Below are 26,035 nucleotides of genomic sequence, written 5' to 3'. Positions count from 1 at the left end.
AAATATCAACAGACCAATCACAAGTAATGAAATCAAAACTGGGATTAAAAATCTTCCAACAAACAAAAGTCCAGGACCAGATGGCTTCACAGGTGAATTCTATGAAACATTTAGAGAAGAACTAACACCCATCCTTCTCAAACGCTTCCAAAAAATTGCAGAGGAAGGAAAACTCCCAAACTCATTCTATGAGGCCACCATCACCCTGATACCAAAACCAGACAAAGATAATAGAAAAAAAGAAAATTATAGACCAATATCAGTGATGAATATAGATGCAAAAATCCTCAACAAAATACTAGCAAACAGAATCCAACAACACATTAAAAGTATCATACACCATGATCAAGTGGGATTTATCCCAGGGATGCAAGGATTCTTCAATATATGCAAATCAATCAATGTGATACACCACATTAACAAATTGAAGAATAAAAACCATATGATCATCTCAATAGATGCAGAAAAAGCTTTTCACAAAATTCAACACCCATTTATGATAAAAACTCTCCAGAAAGTGGGCACAGAGGGAAACTACCTCAACATAATAAACGCCCTGTACGACAAACCCACAGCAAACACCATTCTCAATGGTGAAAACCTGAAAGCATTTCCTCTAAGATCAGGAACAAGAAAAGGATGTCCACTCTCGCCACTATTATTCAACATAGTTTTGGAAGTCCTAGCCACGGCAATCAGAGAAGAAAAAGAAATAAAAGGAATACAAATTGGAAAAGAAGAAGTGAAACTGCCACTGTTTGAAGGTGACATGATACTATACATAGAGAATCCTAAAGATGCTACCAGAAAACTACTAGAGCTAATCAATGAATTTGGTAAAGTTGCAGGATACAAAATTAATGCACAGAAATCTCTTGCATTCCTATACGCTAATGATGAAAAATCTGAAAGAGAAATTAAGGAAACACTCCCATTTACCACTGCAACAAAAAGAATAAAATACCTAGGAATAAACTTACGTAAGGAGACAAAAGACCTGTATGCAGAAAATTTTAAGACACTGTTGAAAGAAATTAAAGATGATACCAACAGATGGAGAGATATACCATGTTCTTGGACTGGAAGAATCAATATTGTGAAAATGACTATACTACCCAAAGCAATCTACAGATTCAATGCAATCCCTATCAAATTACCAATGGCATATTTTACAGAACTAGAACAAAAAATCTTAAAATTTGTGTGGAGACACAAAAGACCCAAATAGTCAAAGCAGTCTTGAGGGAGAAAAACGGAGCTGGAGGAATCAGACTCCCTGACTTCAGACTCTACTACAAAGCTACAGTAATTAAGAAAATATGGTACTGGCACAAAAACAGAAACATAGATCAATGGAACAGGATAGAAAACCCAGAGACAAACCCACGTACCTATGGTCAACTAATCTATGACAAAGGACACAAGGATATACAATGGAGAAAAGACAGTCTCTTCAATAAGTGGTGCTGGGAAAACTGGACAGCTACATGTAAAAGAATGAAATTAGAACACTCCCTAACACCATACACAAAAATAAATTCAAAATGGATTAGAGACCTAAATGTAAGACCGGACACTATAAAACTCTTAGAGGAAAACATAGGAAGAACACTCTTTGACATAAATCACAGCAAGATCTTTTTTGATCCACCTCCTAGAGTAATGAAAATTAAAACAAAAATAAACAAATGGGACCTAATGAAACTTCAAAGCTTTTGCACAGCAAAGGAAACCATAAACAAGACGAAAAGACAACCCTCAGAATGGGAGAAAATATTTGCAAATGAATCATCGGACAAAGGATTAATCTCCAAAATATATAAACAGCTCATGCAGCTCAATATCGAAAAAACAAACAACCCCATCCAAAAATGGGCAGAAGACCTAAAGAGACATTTCTCCAAAGAAGATATACAGATTGCCAACAAACACATGAAAGGATGCTCAACATCACTAATCATTAGAGAAATGCAAATCAAAACTACAATGAGGTATCACCACACACCGGTCAGAATGGCCATCATCAAAAAATCTACAAGCAATAAATGCTGGAGAGGGTGTGAAGAAAAGGGAACCCTCTTGCACTGTTGGTGGGAATGTAAATTGATACAGCCACTATCAAGAACAGTATGGAGGTTTCTTAAAGAACTAAAAATAGAATTACCGTATGACCCAGCAATCCCACTACTGGGCATATACCCAGATAAAACCATAATTCAAAAAGACACATGCACCCCAATGTTCATTGCAGCACTATTTACAATAGCCAGGTCATGGAAGCAACCTAAATGCCATCCACAGACGAATGGATAAAGAAGATGTGGTACGTATATACAATGGAATATTACTCAGCCATAAAAAGGAACGAAACTGAGTCATTTGTTGAGACTAGAGACTGTCTAGAGACTGTCATACAGAGACTATGACTGTCATACAGAGACTGTCATACAGAGTGAAGTAAGTCAGAAAGAGAAAAACAAGTATCATATATTAACGCATGTATGTGGAACCTAGAAAAATGGTACAGATGAACTGGTTTGCAGGGCAGAAATTGAGATACAGATGTAGAGAACAAACGTATGGACACCAAGGGGGGAAAGTGGCGGGGGGTGGGAGTGGTGGTGTGATGAATTGGGAGATTGGGATTGACATGTATACACTGATGTGTATAAAATGGATGACTAAGAAGAAAAAAATAAATAAATAAATAAACGTACAAAAAAAAGGAGTCGTTGTTGCTTTAAGCTACTAAACTTTGGGGGGTCTGTTACATAGCAAAGACTGCATCCCTATTTCCTCATTCAAATGGGACAACAATGCCTATCCAACTACTCATTTGTTTATTCAAGAGAGTTGATGGCTTGCTACATAATATCTATAGATTATATATTCATATATAATTGAGAATCAAATGAGATAATGGCTGTTAGTGTACTTGGTAACATTAGTTTTACTATTGTCACTAACACCTCCCTTTCACTGAGCTCCCACATTTTTTAAGCACTTAAAATCCACTTTGTATTTGATCTTCTCAAAGGATCAGACAGCATCATTTTCAGCCCTCTCTGATGGAGCTGACCACTTAACATCTGCCCTTCTTCTACATACTCTCATTAGCAGAGAAGCCTGCCCTTGGATTAAGGACCTCTGGGACTTTCCTCCTACAGGAGGAAATAAGGAATTCACTTCTTACGGCGAGCCCACAGCCACTGCCATAAGGTGCTAAAGATGGAGGGCCTGCCCATTACCATCCCAATGAGAGCTTTTAAAAAAAATTATTTAATAACAATAACAGCTAAAATGTATTGAGCACTTACTATGTGCCAGGTACAGTACTAAGCTTTTTAGTGAACTGTTGTCTGACTCAACAGCACTCTGAGGTAGGTACGATTATTATCCCTATTTGGAAGTAAGGAAACTTAAGCCCCAGCAATGTTAAGTCACTTGCCCAAAGGCAGACTGCATGAGGTGGACAAAGATTCAATCCCTGGTAGTCTGAGGCCAAAGCGCCCCCCTTAACCACTGCCCTGGTCTGCTCATTCTTCTACACCGTGTTTCACTGTGGTTCCCAATACTCTTCCAGAACAAAGATTGTGTCTTTTCCAGCTAAGTTCATCGGAGGTGAAGTTCTGTGACCTTGGCTAAGCCATCTCCTTCTCTAGACCTCTGCCTCACACCAGGTAAATTATGTGAAGGGTTAGACCAGGTAATGTTGAAAATCCCTTCCAGCCCCGAAAATTAAGATAGTAAATTCTTCCCCAACATCTTCTTTTATTCTGAGTTTTGTTCTCTTTCTTACTAAGGCAACTAAAGAACTTTAGGGGAGGAAAATGAAAAGCAGACGCTATAAAAATGTGTTTATTAACTAATGCAGGGAAATGAAAGGGCACCAGAGGAGATTCTATTTATATCTGCCTCGAGGATTATGCCATCATCTACAGTATTTGATTTTTTAATGCATTCATTCAGAGCTGAGACCCTGTAGGGGTGCTCTTTAAGCCTGACACTGAATGAAATAATTCAATTAAAAGAGGTTCGAGGGGTTTCCCTGATGGCGCAGTGGTTAAGAATCCGCCTGCCAATGCAGGGGACAGAGGTTCAAGCCCTGGTCCAGGAAGATCCCACATGCCGCATAGCAACTAAGCCCATGCGCCACAATTACTGAGCCTGCGCTCTAAAGTCCGTGAGCCACAGCTACTGAGCCCGCGTGCAGCAACTACTGAAACCCGCGCGCCTAGAGCCCATGCTCTGCAACAAGAGAAGCCACCGCAATGAGAAGCCTGGGCGCCGCAACTAGAGAAAGCCCATGCGCAGCAACAAAGACCCAATGCAGCCAAAAATAAATAAACTTATTTTAAAATAAATAAATAAATAATAAAATAAAATAGGCTTCAGGCTTTTGCAAGGTATTAAACTCTCTGAAGAGAAGATTTAGGACTTGCTCCAGGCAGCTTCAGCACCAGCGTTGGTGAGACCACAGGAAACTGTATGAAGGGCTCAGTAAGAGGGGTTTCTGGAGACATTGGTGGAGGTGACATTTCTGGGCTGCCTGGAAAGGGGGCTGTCAGAGTAGAAATTGTACCTCAGGGAAAAGAGACTCTGCCCAAAAGCTTCCCAACACCTCACTGGAGTCTGACATGCATTTTACCATACTGCCCTGGATGAAACCTATCCTTTCCCAGCAGGAAGTGAAATTTAATAACGATCATTAACATGTACCGTTCACTGAGCGCTCTCAGTGAATATCCTCAGTAGAGTATTGACCTAAGCACTTTCCATGCGTTATCTTACATAGTCTTCACACCTGTATGACGTTAACGATCATCAAGCCCATTTTAGATGGGCAAACTGAGGCGCTAAGAAGCGCCGTGAGTTACCCAAGTTTACACAGCTAGCAGGCTGCAGACAGACCCTCATCTGTGGTGCCAAAGCCAGTGCTGTTCAGCACTTAAAAATGCAAGTGGCATGTTATTACAGGAATGTGAACTCGAGAAGTGTGCGCATTCAAAGAAATAAAGACACACCCCCTTTCCTCAGGTGCATGCAGTCTGGTAGGCAAACATGGCTTATACTCAGAGTAGCTCAAACTAAATTACAAATGACTGAGGTCAAATCCAAACATGAGAATAGGTTTTCACACAAGCAGGGCAGAGAGAACAAGATCACAGGAAGAGGAGGATGTGAAACAGGCAAGCTGAGGACCTAAAAATCACCCTTCACCCTGCCCAAGACAGGCCCAGTAGGCTACTTTTTTTTTTTTTAATGCTCGTAAGTTTCTGACTCCAATTCCAATGTGCGGCGGGTTCTTTCCCACACCAAGCAATTCTCCAGCACCAGCTGGGTGCCCTACAATTCAACTCACTTCTGATACTACCCAGAGGTAGCATCAGATCCCAAGGGTAAGGGCTCAGACCCACAAGGCTGCCCCCCTGCACCCCACACCCCTGCTTCAGACGCTAGTCAAAAGCCCAGGTTTTCTGACGGACCAGCAATAATTGGAGATTCCAACAAACCCCTGCTTAGGTTCGATTAATTTGCTAGAGCGGCTCATAGAACTCAAAGAAACATTTTACTTACCAGATTGCCAGTTTATTATGAAAGGCTACAACTCAGGAACGACCAGAAGGAAGAGATTCATAGGACAAGATGTGGGGAAAGAGCACGGACCTTCCGTGCCCTCTCTAGGTGCAACACTCTCCCAGCAACTCCATGTTCCCCAACCCGGAAGTTCTCCGAACTCAGTCCTTCTGGGCTTTTACGGGCGCTTCATGACGTAGGCACGATTGATTACATTATTGGCCACTGGCGATTGAACTCATTCGCCATCGCCTCTCCCCTGCCCCGAGGTCAGGGGGTGGAACTGAAACTTATAATCACATGATGGGCTCTCCTGGCAACCAGCCTCCATCCCTAGGTGTGGTCCAGAAGTCAACAGCAACACAACAAAAGACACCTTTAACGCTCTCATCACAGAAAATTCCAAGGGAAATTCCAACTTCAGAGGTCTGTGCCAGAAGTGGGGACAAAGGCCAAGTACACATTTATTATAAATCACAATACGACAACTGGGCGTTCCATGGGATTAGGGGCCGTGTCTTCCTTATTTGGCTCCATACCCCCAGTAGCCAGCACCGACATTTTGTTGGGAGAATGGAAGAGTACCTGAAAGAAGAAAAAGAAAACATACCAAATTAAATAAGCAAAAGAAAAGAAATCTCAGCCCTAAATCTAACCATCCTCTTCTGAAGGGGGGGGGGGAAAAAAAAAAAAAAGGAGAGCAGGCAGTGGAATGCAGAGGAAGCGGAGGGGGAGGATCTGCGAGACGTGTTGGGTCAGGTGCAAGTGATGTCGACGGCTGAAATGACCACCCTGAACGGCTAGGCCTGGATCAGTACTTACGAAACTTGAGTGTGCGTGGGGAGCTTGTTAAAATACAGATTGCTGATTCACCCCCAGAGTTTCTGATTCAGGAGACCAGGGAAATTTTGCCTTTCTAACTAATTCCCAGGTGATGCTAATGCTGCCAGGTGTAGCCCTCTGAGAACCAACAGCATTCAACCTCATCGCACATTAAAATCACCTTGGGAGCTTATAAAAACACCCTGGCGGTACCCCTGACCAAATCCATCATAATCCCTGGGGGTGGAAACAAGTTATGCCTGTTTTTAAAAAGTAGGACCAGGTCATTGCAATGTGCAGCCAAACCAGAGAGGAAGTAATGTAGGCGCATGTGTGAGCTTGAAGTTCATACACCATAAAAATAACAGCTAATATTTAACAGCTAATAACAGCTAATATTCACTTACCATGAGACAGGCACTCTGCTGTGTACATTACTGCATGACCTCATTTAGTCCACACAGGAACCTTCAAGTGAGGACTATTATCCCCATTTTACCAATGAGGAGAGTCAGAGAAATTAAGTAATTTGTCTAGGCCACAAAATGGTAAGTGAGAACCTAAGAATCCAGTTCAGGGTTTTGTCTGTGCCAAGACTCCTAACCCCTAGGGGTCTTTAGGCCCGTCCCCAAGCCACTTAGTGCTCTGGCCCCTGCCTTAAATCTTCAGTATTTGGTTGAGTCCAGATGACAACAATCTGGGCTGTAATAACTGGAATCCACTTCCTATTTGGGATTAGATAGATAGATAGAGATCTGTATTCATAGATACATACATGAAAAAAGCAAATGCAAATCACAGCATGGTTGTTTTCCTGAATTCAATACTACTTAAAAATCCAGCCACTGTCCTGCTCATACTCCTTCAATGGCTTATAACCACTTCCAAGTAAAGTTCAACCTCCAAATACGGCATTCAAGGCCCTTCATGATGGAACCCCTGCCTCGGACTCTCCAGCCCCTCATCCCTCCTCCTCTATTCTCACCAGCCTATTTTCAGTTCCCCAAATCTAACCATGCCACCATGCCTTTATCCTTGCTCTTCTCTCTCTTTCCTTTCACTTTATCTGCCTGGAGAACTTCTACCCATCCTCTAAAACTCAGGTCAACTGTCACTTCCTATCCATAATCCTCCCGCATGCCTCTTCTCTGAGCAATCAAAGCAGCACGTGTATCACTTTTTATTCTAGGGTTACTATGTATCATTCTCTACCCCCTTAATCTGGTTGCTGAATTTCCAAAGGGACTTTTTAAGAGAATCCTGGCTCTGACCTGAGAATGTGACTTTCCCTGAAGATCCCTCGAGTAAGAACTATACTCTCTTCCATCCACTAGACTTGGAGATGGAGTGTTTGTCCTCTCTTCCAGACCATTGTCCTTCCTTCCTTGTAAAATCCCTGCAGCCTTGAATCTCCTGTTATCAGATTACACCACTAACCACCCCTCCTTGTTACACTCCTACTCCCAGCATCACCCCCTTTATTCCTTGAATATTTAGCTCCTGGCTCACTGCCCCTCTCTCCAATACAGATCTGGCTTAATTACCAGTGATTCCAATATCTACATTGTTGACCCTTCCAATACCCTGTTCACTCAGTTTCTTGATTTTCTCACCTCTGATGAGCTTGGTCTCTATCCCACTTCACCAATCACCCCCATGGTCTCACTCCAGATCCTAGACCATGTCACTACCAATCACTAAAACCCCTCCAAAATTTCACTTTCAAGTATCCCACTCTCCAAGTGAGGACATGGCATGGGGGAGGGGGAGGGACCGTGAACCGAGGCTCAGATTCCCCAACCCACTACTATCCTTGTTCCCTCTTGCCCAGTCCCCTGGCCTCTTCTTACTTTGTCAGACTCAGTTGGTTAAACCACATATTTCTCAGTTAAAACCAAGTCTCCGCCTGCTCCGCCCCTGTACCCTGAGAGCTGAAAGCGGCTAGAGAAAGGGGCTGACTGGTCATGGTCAAGTCGTGACCTTGAACCTCAAGCGGGTCCTGTTGCTAGTCCATTCACTCTTCCACTCTCCCTGACAATTCATGCTTTTGCCTCTCTTTACAAACCTTGAGTCCCCGTCCCCATTTTCAGCACTTGACTTTGCTTCTCTAAATCATTTGGAAATAAAGGCAATCAGATAGGAACTTCCGCAAGCTCCCACCTCACTTCACTCGGCGGCACCTGCACGCACGTTCTCTCTGCCTCACTATGGCTATGGGGTAGGACTCCAGAGACCTTCCCCTCTGGCCATGCAGGGATTCCAGACGCTGCAGCACCACTGAGCCAATCCTCTACCCTCTTTGTGCCACATTCCCTAGCTCCCCTAGATGGGAAGATCCCACCGAGACAGAAAATAAACTGTGGTTGGGGGGTGTGGATCGCTTTTCTTCTGAATTGGAAATTTAAATTATTCTTTTGTGCTCTGTACCCAAGTAGAGGATAAGGCCCTTGATATGCGATTATTTCTACAAACAAAAGGCTAGGCATCTCTGTATTGTTACTCCAGTGGATGCCTATTTATCTGGCTTCTACTTATTTCAAGTACAGTGACCCAGAGAAGACAAATAAAATAGGATTTGAAGTTCTTAATGTGCTGTGTATTTACTTGGATTTACAAAGACCAATTGTTCAATTCAATCAGTAAAAATAAAATCTTATTCAGTCTTTTCCCTGTAATCATTGGAGGGTCTCAAAAGTGAATAGCATATGGGAGCGAGAAGCATGTGTGTGTGTGGGGATGGGTGGGAATGCCACTTTTTGTCAACTTTTTTGAAAAGTCTTCACTTTTCCCAGACAATTTTTTTAAATATTTATTTATTTTATTTTATTTTTTAGCTGCATCACGTCTTAGTTGTGGCACACAGGATCTTCATTAAGGCACGCAGGATCTTTCGTTGCTGCGCGCAGGCTTCTCTCTAGTTGAGGCGTGTGAACTCAGTAGTTGTGGCGTGCGGGCTTAGTCGCCCCACGGCATGTGGGATCTTAATTCCCCAACCAGGGATTGAACCTGTGTCCCCTGCATTAGAAGGCGGATTCTTAACCACTGGACCTCCAGGGAAGTCCCGAAAATTTTTGAAAAAGAGTACTCTAGAATTTTTCTCTCCTCCCTTTCCAGCCCAAACTATTGACAATTAAAATTCCCACTTTCCATATTACGTTAGTTAAGGCCATAGGAAAGAATCTTCTAAGGGTATTTGTGTTTTAATTTACATTGAGCACTTACCATCTGCCTTGGCATCATGCAAGTGCTTTGTGTCTGTTATTTGAATCTTTATGCTTCATAGGATAGGTAGTATTTTATCATCATCCCCATTTACAGATTTGAAAACTGAGGCTTAGATAAATTCAGAGATCAGCCCAAGGTCTGTAGCTACTAAGTGGGGGAGCTGAGAATCAAACCTAGGCAGTATGACTCCTGAATGTGTATACAGGGATGTCCCAAGGCTTTCTATTTTCCTCTCAGAGATTCACTCCTTTATATGCTATAATCCATTGGATATTTAAAAGGAAAATAGGATGAATGGAGTCAAGTCTCACTGAGAAGATATAAGATGAGTTAGGTCATACAGAGTGGACTGACTTCCTCAGGAAGAGAATTAGCAGAGGCAAAATGCAAATTCTGCTGGTGGAGAGATTGTGTTTTAAATCCTTATCTGCTAACACACTGGCAAGGACAGGGTGACTCCAGTCTCTACGTGGCTGAGGGAGGTAGTCTAAGGTGGTGATTTCTGGAGTGAAAACTGCCAAGGTTTAAAGCCAGGCTCTTCTTACCTTGTCATCTTGGGCAAGTTAATTAACCTCTCTGACCCTCAGGTTCTTTCTAGGTAAATGGAGATGACAGTAATAGTAGTTACTTCCCAATCAAGTTGGTTCCAAGTGTTCACCAAAGAAACACCGTTAAATTTTGAACGCAGCATGAGAGACTGAATATACAATGGCCAAACCATATGTAAAAATAGATCTCTAACCTACTATCTGCAACCAGCCCTAGAAACCAACCCATTATCTAGGGAGCTCAGGAAGCCAGCCTACTTATTATTTATAAGTCAGACTTGTACGAAGTCAGACCACCATCTCTAGAAAAAAATTCCATAAAGCCAAACTCCTATCACTACCAGCCCAAAACAGGCAGGACTTGATTAATAACTGGCAGCTTCCAACTTAGGACCAACCAGAGAAAGCCAAATATGCAGCCTTCACCAGTCACATAAGATGTCCTACCTCTTATTGGCCCACCTACAACTTCCCCACAATTACAGCCTCCAATAGGGACATACCTGAAGTCTTCCCTTTTCTCCACTATGAAGTTTTCCAGTTCCTCTGCCTGCTTTTGAGTCTCGGCCAAAACACAAGTGATGGTGGCTGGCTCCCTTGTTACAGCAAGCTCTGTACAAATAGCCTTTGCCTGTTCTCACTGGGTTGGTCTTTGTTTATTTCCACAAGCGTTAACTGGACTCACTCAGGTTAGAAATGATGGAGACGTAGGTCAAGGTGATAACAGTGATGATAGTAAAAAGTTATTATATTCAGGAAATATTTTAAGGTGAGAACCTTCAGGGACTTCCCTGGTGGTGCAGTGGTTAAGAATCCGCCTGTCAATGCGGGGGACACGGGTTCGAGCCCTGGTCCGGGAAGATCCCACATGCTGCGGAGCAGCTAAGCCCGTGCGCCACAACTACTGAGCCCACGTGTCACAACTACTGAAGCCCGCGCGCCTAGAGCCCATGCTCTGCAACAAGAGAAACCACTGCAATGAGAAGCCCGCACACCACAACGAAGAGTAGCCCCCGCTTGCCGCAACTAGAGAAAGCCCGCCTGCAACAACGAAGACCCAACACAGCCAAAAACAATAAATAAATAAATTTATTTAAAAAAAAAAAAGAAATAGGCACTCCCAAGAGAACCTTGACTGGGGCAGATTCAGCCCTGACCAGACCTCATGGCCAAGTCCTGGACCTGGAGAATCACCAAGGTGTGTGGACATATTTTGTCACTGAGGTGAGAAAAGGAAGTAAAATGATTTCAGGCACCGCTCTCCTCTCCCAAAACACAAGAGGAGAGCTGTCATTGCCCGACCCCTACCCCCAAATTCAACAGGCCTCCTGCTCCAAAAACTTTAAATCTTCACTTATTTCCATTCATTCTTGGCTAAACTGACAACTAAATCTGTTTACTATGGCTTCTAGTAAAGAATAGGCCCCTCCTGGGTCCAGGATTTCAAACCCTCAGCAGTTTGGCTGATTGATACTGGGAGGATTGATAGAGCGACACTTTCTCTTTCCTAGGGTCACCTCCTCTTGCAGTATGTACATAGGAGATACATAGATGGATGGACTCTCACAGAATCAAGGACCCAGAACACTCCAGAAGCACATTTTCCTGCTAAACAGTAACAACTGAGGAGTACTTCAGACATTTTTTTCATCACATTCCCATACTAAGCCAAATTTACCCAAAACTTGGAAATAAACTACCGTGATAAACATACCTCCTTTCAGTATCATTGTTTAACAGACTCATGAGAGGATTATTCATTAGGACTTGGTTTGATTTTGCCATTCACTACTTGTTTAGAGAACAGACATTGTGAAAATAATGTTACCTTGTAGATTTCTGTCCCAAAGGTTACAATTTCATTGCCCTGTAGAACATTAACCAATTTTGTATCTTTTAGCAAATTCATTTCCACATTCCCTCGACTAACATACTATATAAATGTGTTTCTTAAATTTTTTTGAACCAGCTCTATCTTCTTTGAATAAAATCTTTACATGTTTACTGTCTTTTGTATGAGTCATGTGTCATGGAGAAAAACTTTTTCTCTACCCTCTTATATTCTGTTCTTGGGGGCTTGCAAATTAAACTCAAACAGACAGACTAGCAAGAGAAAAATCAGATTTAATCATGGGAGTTCATAAAAAAGATGTGACCCAAAGGGGCTTATATACCATCTTAATAGGGGAGAGGAAGGGGGAGAAGGGCACTTCTGGGAAACAAATGACTTTTTAGAAAGAGAGGGAAGAAAGGGCACTTAGAATAAATGGGGGACATGATAGTTTTGTAACAATGTCTGTTTTGGTGTGGTGCCAGCCTTACATCTCCAAGAAGACTAGAGAGCTGCTCCCAGGGAGGGGATTTATGACAATTGAGTTCTTTTGAGATGCTCTGCTTTCAGGCAGATAAGGGATTTCAGGATCTCAAATGCCTTCAGCTCAAAATAATTTTTATGTAACAATGGCATACTCTGGACTTCTTCATCCCTTCACATGTTTTAACTTTTTTGAAATGTATTCCCCATTTCCCAGGACAGCAGAAGAGTCACACCTCATCAGGATCAGAGCCAGACCTTAAAGCCAGTTCTGACACTAAAACTCTTCCCACATTGCCAAACTAAACAACTGTGTGGCCTTGAACAAGTCACATTCCCTCTCTGGGCTCAGCTTCCTTAGATATAAATTGGGGCATGTGGAAGAGATGATCTCTACAGTTCCTTCCAGATCTAGGCATCTCTGCTAAAGTTGATTACTTGGCAAAATGATAAAAACAGGCCACATTGATCTTCAAGTCCTCTTCCCATTCTACCCCATCCGTAATGATGTCACTACATGAGTGGGGCCTTTTCTCCCAGGCAGAAGCCCAGAGTCCTGAATTTTCTCTCTCCCCACCAACACTGATCTCTCCTATGTCCAGTCCACCAGGGAACATGTCCAACAGGGAACCTGCTCAGGTTATAAAGTAATCAATAGCTATTAGGAAATGAAGTTCCCACATATATACACATACTCTCCTCCAAAAGATATCTGTATTTATCTTACAAGAAAGATAAAATTTTTACTCAGGTGAGGGGTGCAGTCTCAGGCAGTATGACAGGCAAGTTGGGTAGGCTTGTGAAAGCAGGGAACTCTTAATACCCCCACATCAAATGCTTTTGGAGGGCTGGTTTTGGTCAAAACAGACCAGAACTGTGTCCTGACCAGCACCAGGCCCCATGCCATACCAGCTGTTGTATATTTTGAACATCACCTTTGTTTTTTTGGCTTGGTTTATAGAGTCACATCTGTCTCCAACTACGTACAATAGTGACAAAAATCTCTGCATCTGTTGCTAGTCATTCATCTTCTCCAACCCAAAATGTAACATTTGCGCTTGAACACTGCTGTTGATTAAGATGATTAGACTTGATTCTCATTATTCTTCATTAAATAGAAAATAGACACTTATGTATTTTCCTTTTCACTTATTAATCTGTCCTAATGTTTCTACACTGAAGATTTCTTCAATGCTAGAATTTAAATAATGAAAACAACTAAATTCAGAGACTCTTAAGGATAAGGAATGAGCTACCATCCTGATTCCTGCAATGAAGCTTGTCTTTTTAACACTCTTTTTCCCTCCTCCCTGGCAATTAAAAGACAAGCATCTGTGCCAGAAAAGGCTAGGAGTGCGCATGTTTTAGAGCAGAGGAGAACCAGCAGGACAGTTGTTCCCACTGCCAATGCAGCAATAACATAGCATGTCTTGACTTGTCGGACAATCATTTGAACATCTTTTTTACAAAGATAACAATGAATCTTCTTCTGGGTTAGCCTCAGATCTCAAGGGAATGTCCTGGCCCAGACAAGACACAGCACATGTGGTCAAAGGTGCATGTAGGACAATGATCCTCGACCCTGGCTACACATTAAAATCACCTGAGGACCTTTTAAAAAATATTCATGCCTGGGCAGCATGAACTCAGACCAATAAAATCAGAACCTCTGGTAGTGAGGTCCAAGGATAGGAATAGAAAACTGATTAGAAAAGGTGATTTTAACAGGCAGCCAGAAATGTGAACCCCTGAGATAGAGAGGTGTTCACTGTAGCTTTGCTTAGAAGGAAAACAATGCAAACAGCTTATAGTTTATTGATTGGGTGTGATTAAATTATGATGCATCTACACAATGGGATAATTACCAGTCTTCTTTTTTTTTTTAATAAGGCAAATCTATAAGCCTTGGGAAAAACCATTCTCTCCATCAATGCTTTGGGCACAGTTAAGGCCTATAAGTTTGGGAGAGGCCTATAAAAATGTTAAAGACCTGAAAAAAGACTGTTGATTACAAAATACAAAAATAAAACTGCAAAGTTGCAACGAATGTGTGTGTCTATAAAATATATCATGCCAACTTCAGCAATTGTTAGGTTTAGTATTCATAAAATTATTACATTTGAAAACAGCTGGTAAGTTCTATTTTTACCTCAAGAATTCCTGAGTATGCATTGTCAGTGGTTCTCAAAATGTGGCCCCCAGAACAGCAAAATCAGCCTTGTCCGAAAACTTGCTAGAAATGAAGACTTCTAGGCCTCACCCCAGACCTACTGAATCAGAAACTCTGGGAATGGAGTTCAATTCTCTGTTTACACAAGCCCTTCGAGTGACTCTGATACAAGCTTAAATATGAGGACCACTGTGCTAGATGATTACCAAAATAAAAGGATAATAATGTTATAGAATAAAAATTAAAATAACCAATCATAAACTAAATAAGTAGCCAAGTAATTTACAAAGCACAGTTTGAAAATCCTTTCAAAAATTTCTGAGAAAAATATATATAGCCTAAAAAAGTTAAACATAAAATTACCATATGATTCAGCAATCCACTCCTAGATATATACCCAAAAGAATCAAAAGTAGGGACTCAAACAGATATTTGTATATCAATGTTCATAGCAGCATTATTCACAATAGCCAAAAGGTGGAAATACCCAAGTGTCCGCAACAGATGAACTGATAAACAAAATGTGGTCTATATATACAATGGAATATTATTCAGCCTTAAAAAGGAATGAAATTCTGATACATGCTACAACATGGATGAACCTCAAAAACATTACACTAACTGAAGTAAGCCAAACACAAAAGGACAAATATTGTAGTATTCTACTTATATGAGGTATCTAGAATAGGCAAATTCATAGAGGCAGAAAGTAGAATAAAGGTTACCAGGAGCTGGGGAGAAGGGAGGGGGGAATAGGGAGTTTCTGTTTGGGGTGATGAAAAAGTTCTGGAAACGGATAGTGGCATGGTTGTACAACATTGTAAATGTACTTAATGTCCTTGAGTTGTGCACTTAAAAATGGTTAAAATGGTGACTTTTATGTTGTATATATTTTACCACAATAAAAAAAGCAAGCTGGGGAACCAGGAAAGCCAGTGGAGTAATTCAGTCTGAGTCCAAAGGCCTGAGGACCAGGGAAGCCAGGGGTTAAGTCCCAGTCGAAGTCTGAAGGCCTGAGAACCAGGAATGCTGATATCTGAGGGCAGGAAAAGATGGATGTCTCAGCCAAGCAAAAAGAACAAACTTGCCCTTCCATCCTCTTTTTGTACTAGTCAGGCCCTCAACAGATTGGATGATGCCCACCAGCATTGGGGTGGGGAGGGAGGGCGTTTTTATTCAGTCTACCAAGACAAATGCTAATCTCTTCCAGAAAAACCCTCACAGACACCAAAAAATAATGTTTTACCAGCTATCTGGGCATCCTTTAACCCCATCAGGTTGACACACAAAATTTACCATCACAGGTGGTTTAGTTACCATCTGTAAGCTTGGACTATAAACTCCTTGAGGGTAGGGACTGTTGTTCATGGGTCTCCAATATCTAACACAGCACCTAGATCACAGCATTAACTAACAATAAATGAATGAACGAGTGAATAAGTGAATGAGCAAGTAAATGAATAAATGAGTGCACAAACAAACAATTGCCACATAAGTCTTTAGGTGGTCGTGTCCACTGAGATTATGTGCAAAATTTTGTGCACACATGAATTTTCCAGAGAATGGGTCTGTACCTTTTATCATAGTATCAATGGGACACATGACCCCAAAGTGCTCAAAACCACTGGTGTAGAGATGGGGACATGATGGGTCAGACTAGATTATTTCCCATGGATGGCCCCAGGCAAGCATTTCAAACAGATCAAAAGTGAGCGGCACACAAGCTGACAAGATGACGTATCACACTGAGGAAAAACAAGAGAGGAAATCAGAGTTTACTGAGTGAAACCTGTCATTAGCCGACCATTCCTCTTCGTGTCCTTGAAGTTCACCAGTTCTCTGATTTTACAGAAACAAGTGAATACTCTGGTCATTATCCTGATTGCAGTTCTGGCAGACCCTAGCTAGACACAGATGCTTCCAACTTAAAGAAATTTCAAGAAAAAGCTTGTATTTGGAACACCTGAAGCCTCTGCTGAGGGACGAGCCAGGCACTGATGTAAGTAAGGAGGTCCTACTGGGTAGCAGAGGCCAAGGATACACACGATTATTCCACGGCCTTAGAGGAACTCACAGTTTCATGGAAGAGAAAGATAATCCTCTGCTCAACTCCCCTAGTAATCAGACAAATGCACATTAAAATGACAGTGAGAAACCTCTGTAGACTCATCAGACTTTCGGTGAGGATAAGGGAGAATGAGATCTTCATGGGAGTGAAAAGCTAAGGTCATTCTGGAGGGCACTGTACCAGTGCTCACCGTGTATCCCACCCGACCTTACCCCAGGGTCAGTGTAGCTTACCTACCACTCATGGATCTTACTCCTGGTATAAACCCCCAAGAAATTATCACACTGATTCCCAAGAGGACTTATGCAAAGTTGTTTTCCAAGGCTCCTGGAAACCCCAGATGCTCCCTTATTGTCTCCTGCTACTTACAGAGAACATGTTGGAAACATTAATTAAAGCTGTACCACTGGGGGAAGAACTCAAATGTAATGCCCTAAACCTAGCCTCACCACCTAGCTCCAAAATTGCCATCTTGAACCACTGAGGGTGTATAATTTCTATTTGGGGGTTGGTGGGGTGGGTGGAGGTGATTAGAGGGCACATGTTCCCTGGATGCTGAAGACAGAAATCAATTCAGAAACATGGCCTTCGATGCAACAGCCATCTTGGCCATCACTGAATGAGAACATAGAATGAGAAACTTGGAAATTAACCTCTCTGGGTCATTTCATCTAGTCCTCTGCCTCCCGTGGGTTGCATGATTAAAGCATCCTCAAGAGCCCAGATCTAGGGAAATGATTTTCCATTTTTTTCCTGAGATTCTTTAAAACTTTGATTCAGGAGGACTATGAACTCTTGAATAAAAGGGACGAGAGAACTCAAGGGAAAACTACAATGGTACACAAAGGTTTTGAGAATGGACCCAAATATAACTACTTTATAAATAATTTTAAAATATCAGTGTAGTTCCACTTACCAGTGATATGCTATGCTCTATCCAAGTTGCTTAAAAATATCAGTTTCCCTATAAGGATTAAGCCTCACAGGGCTGTGGTGAGGGATAAATGAAATAATAATTATGAAGCATTTAGCACATTATAGATAGCCCGTCAATGTCAGCCATTATTCACAAAATGTTTCCTTTTATTTTCTTAGCCAATAAAATGTATTAAGCCCTTTTGTGTTCACTGAACTAGACCTTAGGAGTAAAGACTGGAGATAGAATTTTTGAAAGCTGAACAATAACTTGGATATCATCCAGTCCATTTTTTCCAAATCAAATCTTAACTGTAACACTGAAAAATAGTAATTAAAAAGAGCTGCTGTAGTGGGAGAGACTGGTAGAGAGCTGGCCTCTTGCCCTCCCCAGGGAACCCTAGGGTACCGCAGAGCACAGTTTGTAAACCACAGCTCATCCAACTTCTTCATGTTACAGATGAGGACTGTGGGGTTTACTGGTCTAATTGCTTGTCAAAGATCACAGAAGCTGGATCTCTGATATCAAGGAACCTACCAACTAGCTATGGAAACGGGATGTACGCATGCTAGAATGTGGAAGAAAATTGGGGCTAATTTTTTCAAGTTGTATTAACAAAGCCAGGGCATTAGCCAAGTCCCATGCCCTTTGGGTTTCAGCTTCTCCACTGAACTTTCGGTTCTCAATAACTTCTGCCTTAGTATCTACTACCCTGAAAAGAAGGATCATTTATATGCTCAGTGGCTGGTACAAATTTTTCACTGAATATTTTTATGAACTTGTGTATTTGTTATCAATTTATTCTCTAAGTAAAATAAAAATACAAATGTGTTGCCATTCTAATGAAGGAAAATCATTTTGAATCATTTTGAATAAAACATCCTTATATAATCTGGAAATACATAGAAAACACTCAGAAAGCAAGCATTTATATGTGATGAACTTTATATCACTTTTATGTAGCATTGAAGATTTATTTTAAAAACTTACTAAGAAATATTTCAGACGTACAAAATGAGCCCTACTTCTCTGACACCAGATTCTGAGCAGGGCAGAGTGGCAGTGAAGATAGTTGCTTTAATAAAATGCAACTCCTCCCTAATGGCAAGACTGAAGATTAAATGATTTTGAATGTTGGATATTGTCATCACTTCCTACTAGGGCGGGAAGAACCAAAGGGAAGTGAAACTTACTTCAGTGCTCCGCCCCACTACCTGGAGTTGGCGGTTCGCTGTGCTGCACCCTCCAGATCCTCCCTTTAATCATCTCTCAATACTGCATTAGCTTTCCGTGGGAAAACCCACCGACATTCCAGTCTATGTTTTGAATCCTATTTCAAAGGCCTCAAATGGAAACAGAGAGGGGCTTAAACCAGAGAGCAGAGCAGATGAAGTGCGGCTCATTTACCCTCCACCAGCATCCCCTCTTTCCACCAGCCCTGGACAGACAAATGGTTCTTACCCAACATATACACTCAACACAATGGAAGATGAGGGCTCAGACCCTGCTGGCAAGGTCTATTGTCTAGTGGCTAACAAATTCAAACACATAGACATTAAAAGGAAACAAATGTTTCAGGGGAAGATGTTTGATGCCAAGTGAGTAGAATGAATTGTAAATGTCCTGGGACTTTAAACCACAGAGAAATCATTGCTAGTATTTAGAAAAGACTTAGCAAAAAGAGATGGACCATGAGCTAAGCCTTAAATAACAGCAAGAATTGGATGGACAGGAGGGAGGGTGTTCCAAGTGGGGGAAACAGTGAACAGAGGACCCAAAAAAGGAAAAAACCAAGAAGTATGGAAGCAAGTGCGAATGCTTGTCTGAGCAAACCTAGGCTCTTTGATTAGAGATAGAAACTGAGGCCAAACCACAAAGGGTCTTAAATACCAGACCGAAGAGTTTACACCTACCCTTATTCCCTCCCTTCCCCCATTCCCCCATGACACTAATCAGATGGGAAAATTCACAAGCAGATGCCTTGCCTCCTCACTCTCAGAAACCCATGGATGGCAAATACCTTTCCTGCTTTATACAAAATCTCATCTATTGGTAGAAGCTGCAAGGAAAGCTGTGTTGAGAAAGATTCTAAGGTGACTCCTGAACTCATTGTGAGAGCTGTGATTTATAACTGGTGCCTGTCAAGGATAAAACATGGAGGCATTGCAGTAAGAAAAGCAATACAGATGCTTTGCCTTTGCCAATTGTGCTTTATCCAAAAGGGATGGCTATCCCAAGACCTGGAAGCAACCTAAATGTCCAGCGACAAATGATGGATAAAGAAGATGTGGTATATATATTCCATTTTATATATATATATATATAAACAGAGAGACAGAGAGATGTGTGTGGGGTGTGTGTGTGTATATATATATATATATATATATATAAAATGAATATTACTCTGCCATAAAAAAGAATGAAATAATGTCATTTGCAGCAACATGAAGTGAAATACTAAGTGAAATAAGCCAGACAAAGACAAATATTACACAATATCGCTTATTTGTGGAATCTAAAAAATAAAATGATACAAACAAACTTATATACAAAACAGAAACAGACCCACAGACATGGAAAACAAACTTACGATTACCAAAGGGGAAAGAGAGGGGAGAGATAAATAAGGAATTTGGGATTAACATATACACACTACTGTATAAAATAGATAACCAACAAGGACCTACTGTATAGCACAGGGAAATATACTTAGTATTTTGTAATAACCTATAAGGAAAAAGAATCTGAAAAAGAATATATATATATATGTGTATATATATAACTGAATCACTTGGCTGTACACCTGAAACTAACATAGCATTGTAAATGAACTATACTTCAGTTAAAAAGGGGGGATGGCTATCACGATGAGAAATTTAGGAATGGAGTTGCTTAATAGGGAAAGGTTGGTGGAGTAGGGAAGGCCTTATAATTTCTACTAGTTAGGTCAAACACCAACCCTATCTATGCTTAAGACCAACCCCAAAAGAATGTTCTGCCCAGACTATAAGTAAGATTATTAGGCACTAGTGCTGACATCTGGCCTCAGCAGTAGAGAATACTATAATTGATTAGTAATGTCTGTCATGAGCTCAGAAGTAAGAAGTAGCAGTATGCATGCTACATACTTACTATGCCTACCTTTACCAAAAGAAACCACACTAAAAGTATTTCAGGCATCAGAACCAACTGATACAAGAAGTTAGGTATTCTGGTTTGGTTTGGTTTGGTTTGGTTTGATTTGGTTTGGGGTTGGGGAAGATATGTTTTTCAATTTATATAACCAAGCTGACAGGTACTCCTTCTATGTATCTGTAACTACTAAGATCAGCCCAAAATGGACATTGTTTCGCCGAATGAACTCAAGGTAGGGCCACAGAGCCCACTTACAAAAGAGTTCAGAGATTTTAAAGCCTTTAATCATAGCAGTTGTGTTTATCTTAACCTGTTTCTTTAGTGAGACCTACCCAGTACTTAAAAACATGCAGCCCACACCTGTCAATAATTCCCGGGGCAGATGAGCCTTCACTGGCAGCTTCCCACCCTGATCTCTGATCTCCCTGCCTCTAATTTTCTCTCCAGATGAAGGAACCCCTTCATCTGCTTCTCTACCACGCTCCTGGGACGATGGAGTTTGTTGGCAGAGAGAGCAAATTTTTTTCTTCTTTATATTCTTCCTGTAAATGCAAACAAGCGACCAGCACTACAAAAACTTTCATATTTGCAAACACTCCACGGTGTTTCACACAAATCAATCTAACCAAAATCCATAAAATATAAATTCACCTGATACAAGCACAGGATGACTGTGGAGATTTCTCCCCCTACCTCCGCGTTACACAGTGTCCATACAAATGACTCTGGAAACAGCACCAATTACTAGAGCCACCAGAGAAATCTCAAGGTCAGGAGAATTTGCAGGAAAAAGAAAGCAAATGAAATGCATCTTTAAAGAGGGCTTTTGCATAAGAGAGGCTGCTCCGAAGCAGATTCAAGTAAAAGTAGATGATTTGGGCAAGAAATTTTCCACCTTCCCTTTGTGATATTGCAGGTATCTGAGAATCACAGCCGCACTATCCATTCCCAGAGGCCTTTCCTCATCTGGAATCTATGCAATGTGCTTCTGCTATTGGGGAAGAAATAAGGGTTGTGCTGGATGTGGAGGAAGGCAGACTGGAGGGGCAGATCTGCTGAATATTTATATATATAAAATGTTTACAAAGGTATAAAATTTTTTTTAAAATATTCTTACTTACTGTTAAAACTTTACAAAATACAAGGAAAAAATCAGTCACTCCTCATCCCTCTCCAACCATCGCTCAGTGGTACCTCCACCAGCACAGTCTCCCAAAGCCTGCAGCAGAATCTCCCCGTGCATACACAAAATCAGACTCCTGGGCATGCCCACACATCGGCAGAATCCAGATTTCTAGGTATGGATGGGTCCCCAGCACCTGCATTTTGTAAAGTCACCCCCAGTGATCCTTAGGATGACTTCCTTTCAGAACTGTAAACCCTGCTAATGCAGATATTTGGGCTTCTTCTGTTCACCATTGTATTCCAGAGCCTGACATATGGGAGGTACTCAATAAATATGTATTGAATAGATAAATAAATTCTTTTTCTTTTTTGCACATATGCTCCTCTTCCTTTTTTTTTTTGAAACATGTCCTCATAGTTTCACTTAACGATAGATGAGGCACTTACCATGTACTTGTCACTGCCCTAAGTTTTACAAGCATTATCTCACTTATAATAAACCCATAAAGCAACTATCATTTCTGACCCCTATTTCAGATGAAAAATCCTAGACACAGAGAAGTTGTGTAATTTGTCCCATGCCACACCACGAGGAAGTGGTAGAAGCAGGTTTAAACCTCAGAAGTATAATCCAGTCTTCATGTTTCACATCTGCATCCATCTTGAGCCTTTTCTCAGGCTTTCAACAATGTTCTACACTTTTTATGCAACTGACAAGGGCTTAATTTCCAAAATATACAAAAAGCTCCCACAATTCAATAACAAAAAAACAAACAACCCAATCAAAAAGTGGGCAGAAGACCTAAATAAACATTTCTCCAAAGAAGACATACAAAGATGGCCAAGAGGCACATGAAAAGATGCTCATCATCGCTAATTATTAGAGAAATGCAAATCAAAACATGAATGAGGTACCACCTCACACCAGTCAGAATGGCCATCATTAAAAAGTCTACAAATAATAAATGCTGGAGAGGGTGTGGAGAAAAGGGAACCCTCTTATACTGTAGGTGGGAATGTAAATTGGTTCAGCTGCTATGGAAAACAGTATGGAGGTTCCTCAAAAAACCAAAATTAGAGATGTCATATGATCCAGCAATCCCACTCCTAGGCATATACCCAGAAGAAACTATAATTCGAAAAGATACATGTACCCCTATGTTCATAACAGCACTATTTACAGTAGCCAAGACATGTAAACAACCTAAATGTCCATTGATAGATGAATGGATAAAGAAGATGTGAAAAATATACAGAATGGAATATTACTCAGCCATTAAAAAGAATGAAATAATGCCATTTGCAGTGACATGGATGCAACTAGAGATTATCATACTAAGCAAAGTAAGTCAGAAAGAGAAAGACAAATACCATATGATATCACTTACACAGGGAATTAAAATACGACACAAATGAACATATCTACGAAACAAAAAAAGACTCACAGACATAGAAAACAGACTTGTTGTTGCCAAGGGGGAGGGGGCTGGGGGAGGGAAGGATTGGGAGTTTGGAATTAACAGATGCAAACTATTATATATAGGATGGATAAACAACAAGGTCCTACTGTATAGCACAAGGAACTATATTCAATATGCTGTGATAAACCATAATGGAAAAGAACATGAAAAAGTATGTATATATATATATATATATAACTGAATCACTTTGCTGTATAGCAGAAATTAACACATTTTAAATCAACTATACTTCAATAAAATTTTTTTAAAAAGCAATGTTCTATATTTTTTAATGGTAACATGGTATTCCACTTACAAATTCACCAGAATTTAAGAAATTATTGGACAGTTGCTCTCTATTTTTACAACACTGTGCCAAAAGCATGTTAACTAAATTTCTCACAACCATAATCTTAGTTCCTTTAATCATTTCCTGAAAGTGAAACTGCCAAGTCAAAGGATGTGATCACTTTTAGGGCTCTTGATTCATATTGACAATTGTCCTACTAAAATATTTTAATAGAATACACGTCTACCAGCAGCATAAAGGTGCCTATTTCTTCCATTAAAAACACAGAAACTTGAATATCATTAAAAATATTTGTTTAAGGATGTCATGTTTGGGGGAGTGTTTTAGTTCTTTTTAACAGGGGGCACCTCTCACAGGGCAGGACCTTGGCAGTACCAGATCTAGGCAGGGAGACAGAGTTCATCTCAACACCTCCTGGTAACGCCCTGGGTACCCCTCCCTCAACGTGTTTTGGGTTTGGTTTTGTTTGACCTCTGTGCCTTTACTGATGTTACACCCCCAGCTGCTGGGGATGTTTTCATTTCTATGCATTCCACAAATTCACTCCCTCCCCATTCCAGCCTTTGGTGACCGTGCTCCTCGAAAGATCTATGGAAGGCCTGCTGAGGGCCAGCAGAAGCCTTGTCTCCTGTGCTTATCCACAGAGCACTGGTAAAGAAATCCTGGCTCAGCCAGGCTGAGTAACTTGCCCAAGGTCACACAGCATGTAAAGAGGTAGAGTCTGGATTCTTAGAGCTGGAGCTCTTAACCACCACCCTCCACTGCCTCTCCCTTGGCAAAACTTGTCACCTGTGAGAGAAAATCTGAACTGTGAATCAACCATTGCCAGGACTGACTGACCTAGCAACCCTCCAGCCAAAAAAGAGATTACTTCTCCCACGCAGAGAAGGCGAGAAGGAAAAAGCCTCCACCCGTGGCCCCAGCGCTCCGAATGTAAGCATCGCTCCTCCTCCGGAGTCACTGGCTCCAAACACTTTGCCTCTAGTGGAACTGAAATCATTATCGATCCAAAAGTGTTCTCTAAATGAGCTCGCAATCTACCACAGCCGCCTGCAGACCGGCCAGGCTCCTAGGAGCAGCTGCTTCCTTGGTCAGCTCTTCCTGGCTCGTATTTACTCTGAGAAATTAGAAGTTAAAAGTAAAAGCAAATAGAGATGGAATTTAATTATACTGAACAGAGACACAGTGTGAAAGGAATGCTGTTCTTCTCCTTTGATAAGCAAAAGAGGACGGTTGAGCTGGTACCCGGGCATTGCCCCAGCTGACAACTGCGCTCTCTTCCCTTCCCAGCATCTCTGTCATCTAGAAAGTGCATGTAAGCTCCGCCGGGGCAGGGACTGTGTCCCGTCACCCAACATGCTACTATCTGTTAGGCTAGCTTTCAGCCGGAAATAACTGATAAAGAGGTTAAGAATGTCTTAAACCATTCTGCATTGATTGTTTTTAAGTGAGAAGCCCAGAGGAAGGCACCCTTAGGGTTGGTTTGGCAGCTCAGATCTGCAGTTTTGCTTTCTGTGGTCTCAGCAGTTGCCCCCCACCTACCCCCAGGTCAACCGAGGTGGGGGTGAATGCTGTCAGCCAGGCAGGTGGGGACTTGTGCCAACACAATTTGTATTTTCAGGCTGGTGACATTTGGGTTGCAAGTGGACAAGACAGAGTTGGCTATGGTTTTCCCATACAGGGAATGTGACTTACCTAGATTCTCAGAGCAGGTGACACTGCTGGTGAGAAGCCCACCCAGGAAGCCAGAGGTCAGCCTCTCTGTTAGGATCTGAGGATTCTGCAAACAGAGTAGGAATCAGGGGAACCGCTGGCAGCCAGGACCACCTCTAGGACGTACATGGAAGCAGATTCACTACTCCCTCACTGGGTCAGATGGTCCTGTGGATGAAAAAAGTTGCCTGCCATGTCAGTAAACAAAGGATGTTTCAGCCATCAATCCACCACAGCTGCCCCTGTGGTGAGCCCTGCGGGAACTCAGCATGGTGACAAATGGCTTCCGGGCTGCCAGGTTGCCCACTGCCAAGCCCTCAGCCATGGCCGCCATCCCCAATTGTGCACCCTGAGGGGAACTCAGGATGCGCAAGAACAGGACACTGGCCCCAGAGAGCTGAGATGCATAGCAAAGGAATGATTTCAATGAGCCCAGACTCTTGCATCTTCCCATACGTAGAAAAGTGCTAAATTCATTAACTTGAGCCATCTGGTTTTCTTTAATTAACGGTAATCTTTTAATGTTCCAACAACCTGGTCTTTGTTGCAAAAACCCTTGTATATCCCACCTCCTTCCTTACCTCTTGGGAACAGTCCCTCAGAGCTATCTGAGAGGCTGTGTCCTGGGCTTGAGGTCCTCAGAAAGTCCGCT

At 41.6% G+C, this 26,035-nt stretch overlaps 1 long non-coding RNA gene across 1 annotated transcript; it reads right to left on the bottom strand.

Annotated features, from left to right (window-relative positions):
- Positions 1-5,603: 5,603 nt before the first annotated feature.
- LOC132363898 (uncharacterized) lies at positions 5,604-26,035 on the bottom strand. Its single transcript, XR_009502671.1, has 3 exons — positions 25,965-26,035; positions 25,366-25,551; positions 5,604-6,162 (listed from the first exon to the last, which is right to left on the bottom strand). It is a non-coding gene; the product is annotated as an uncharacterized LOC132363898 (long non-coding RNA).

The sequence above is a fragment of the Balaenoptera ricei genome, chromosome 3 (assembly GCF_028023285.1).
Source record: "Balaenoptera ricei isolate mBalRic1 chromosome 3, mBalRic1.hap2, whole genome shotgun sequence".
Classification (NCBI taxonomy): domain Eukaryota; kingdom Metazoa; phylum Chordata; class Mammalia; order Artiodactyla; family Balaenopteridae; genus Balaenoptera; species Balaenoptera ricei.
This window is presented reverse-complemented; position numbering and strand designations above follow the sequence as displayed.